Below are 2900 nucleotides of genomic sequence, written 5' to 3'. Positions count from 1 at the left end.
TTACTATGTATCTGTGTTCAATTCTTAGCTACTAACAGTGGCTCACAACTGTCTACAAATTCAGCTTTAAGATGACAAGATTCTAGCATTTGTTGACACTCAAATACACAAGCAACCTGCTGAACAATCACTTAGTTAAAAACAAAATAACTCTTGAAACGTTCTTTTGTCTTCACTCATTATATGTATGATTTTCAAACATTTTCTGTAATTTCTCTTGATGAATTCTGAAATCAGTTTCATGTGAATTTTATGAATAATGATGTTTTAAAATTATTTTTTTAAAAATTTGACCACAAATCATTGGTTTAGTCAAAAGAAACAAAATACAGAATAGTATTATTTTTCATTTTTATTTCTGGAGTTTTACAATGAATTTATCTGTGTGTATGTCTAAGGGTCTTAGAATACACTCTGTAGACCAGATTATCCACAAATTCACAGACTTGTCTGTCTCTGTCTCTTAAGTCCTAAAATCAAAGACGTCCACCACCACATGCAGAGGAAACATTAAACTTGAGAAAACATAACCGATTTTTTTCCTTTCCACTGAAATAATAGAGCATAGCTAAATTATAAGGAAAAAACTTTTAAACACTCTTTTTTAGTAAGTGAGCTAAATAGATCCAATAAATTGATGAATGTTTTATTTAAGCTAACTTCACAAGATAATGCACACTCATAATGCATTTTCAGGTCCTCTATGCCATAATAAATTTATTTACTTTTAAAAATAGGAATGAAAATGGCTTCTGAAAACTTTGCAATGTGAATTTTTCTGTTCTGCCAGATTACATTGGGAATATTTGGCAATTCCTCAATACTAGTCTATTATGTCATTAAGATAGTCACTGGAAAGCATTTAATGCCCAAAGACCTGATTATAGAGCATTTGACTTTTGCCAACTGCTTGTCTATCATCTCAAGAGGCATTCCACAGACGCTGTCAGATTACGGATTTGAAGATTTCCTAGATGACATTGGATGTAAATTGGTAGTGTATATTTCCTGCGTAACAAGGGTGATGTCCCTTTACACGATGTGTCTATTGAGTTGCTTCCAAGCAGTCACGATCAGCTCCAGCATCTCCAGGTGGATAAAGCTTAAACACAGAGCCACAAAGTATATTGGTCCCTCCTGCTCAGTCAGTTGGCTTGTGCACCTTCTTCTAAACATGTTGACTCCCAACAATAGTGTCAGGCCCCGGTTATGACAAAAATGTGACTAACAGGGTGGTTTATGGGTACTGCTCATGGTTGTCTTGGGACACTGTGGCAATAACACTATATATGTTCTTACTTTTCTTCTTTGATGGTCTATGCCTGGGTCTCATGTCCTGCTCAAGTGTCTACATGCTGCATATGCTCTACAGACATAAGAGACAAGTCAAGCATATCCACAGTGCTCAGCACTTTCTGAAAGTCTCCCCTGAAGACAGAGCCACCCAAACTATTCTCCTGCTGCTATGCACATCTGTCATCTCCTACACATTCTCTTCCATTGTGGTCATTGTTAAGACCTGCTCCAAATATCCAGTGCTATGGGGAGTAAATGTATTCACATTTATAGAAATATGCTTTCCAATATTTTGTCCCTTTGTTCTCATCACCCATATGAAGTATAGTTCCAGCCTGTTTTTTCCTGCTTTAGTAAAAGATAGAGCCCTGTTTATCACTTTTTTATATATATTGTTATATTCTTTTATCTGTTGTACAACACAAAACTGCAATTTGAAGACATTAAGCATTTTATAATTGACTTCTTCATTATGTAAACTGATAAGTAGTCATTTTGTGGGAAACCATTTGATAGGTGTGTTCTTTATTTTTGTTGTTCTTCTGACAAAATATATGGCAAAGGCAATTCAAAGAAAAAAAAAGCTTTCTTTCACCCCACAGTCTGAAGGTGCAGTCCATAACGGTAGGGTAGAAGCAGTGGGAGAAATGGATTTGTAGAGAGAGAAGCAAAACATATGTGGTAACATTGACACAGTCGGGAAGTAGAGGCTTGAATTCCTGTGCTCGGTTCTTTTTTTTTTTTTCCTTTGGTCCTTTTATTAAGAATCTACATCAGCCTATGTGATATTATCACCCAGACTCTGACCTCAGGGGGACCACTCTGAAACACCTTCAGAAAAAGCCTTCCCTACCATAGACTCCCCTTGTAAACTTTGAATGCTTTATAAACATTGTAAATCCTTAAGTCAGGAAATTGTCCAGGCCCCTGCCTTAGGGATTCCATCAGCCTGGCTAGAAGCTTCAAGTTTTCCCCTGGGCATCCCATACATTTTTCTGGGTGCCCCTTCTTCAGCTCTTTAGCTCCCCTGTGTGGCACCCAACTGTTGTCATAAAGGGGTGCTCAGATCTTTATCAGCATCCGCTGATAGCCTCTCTTCACCTCTGGAAAGCAACACCTCAGGACACCAGAGTGGCTGAGGCCAAAACTTCAGAGCCCGTTGACCTAAGATCAGAAGCCTTAAGAAACTTGAGAAGCTGAAGAAATGGAGAAAGCAAGAGCCCTTGAACTCTCAGTTAAGGCTGCTGCTGCTGACAGGGAACTCAATGAGAGAAAGGCATTTCCAGGTTTGGAGCTAGCCTGTGAGATGAAGTCATCTCTATGGCAACAAAGAAAAGGTAGATATTCCCACAGTCAGGGAGCGTTACCTAGTCTGGCACTTCCAGCCAGGGACCGGGACCAGCAATTTGGCTCCTCAGTATAAGGTCACAGTTTATTTGAAGAAAATTGTTTTGTTTGGCTTAGAGTTCAACTCTATATAAACACCATAATGCATAAGTCAAGAGGCCCCTCCTCCACCCCCTCTGATTGTCATAATGACATTTCCAGGCTCTGTAACTGTCATACGGTAATCTCCAGCCCATCAACAGGACCCTTCTCAGATT

General features: G+C 38.7%; 1 pseudogene; it reads left to right on the top strand.

The window, feature by feature from the left end:
- The first annotated feature begins 714 nt into the window (after positions 1-714).
- LOC129675428 (vomeronasal type-1 receptor 4-like) lies at positions 715-1754 on the top strand (annotated as a pseudogene).
- The last annotated feature ends 1146 nt before the right edge of the window (positions 1755-2900 follow it).

This window comes from Psammomys obesus, unplaced genomic scaffold (genome assembly GCF_907164565.1).
Source record: "Psammomys obesus unplaced genomic scaffold, mPsaObe1.curated_primary_1811, whole genome shotgun sequence".
Classification (NCBI taxonomy): Eukaryota; Metazoa; Chordata; class Mammalia; order Rodentia; family Muridae; genus Psammomys; species Psammomys obesus.
Note: the sequence above shows the minus strand (reverse complement) of the source record. Positions and strands in the feature narration are given on the sequence as shown.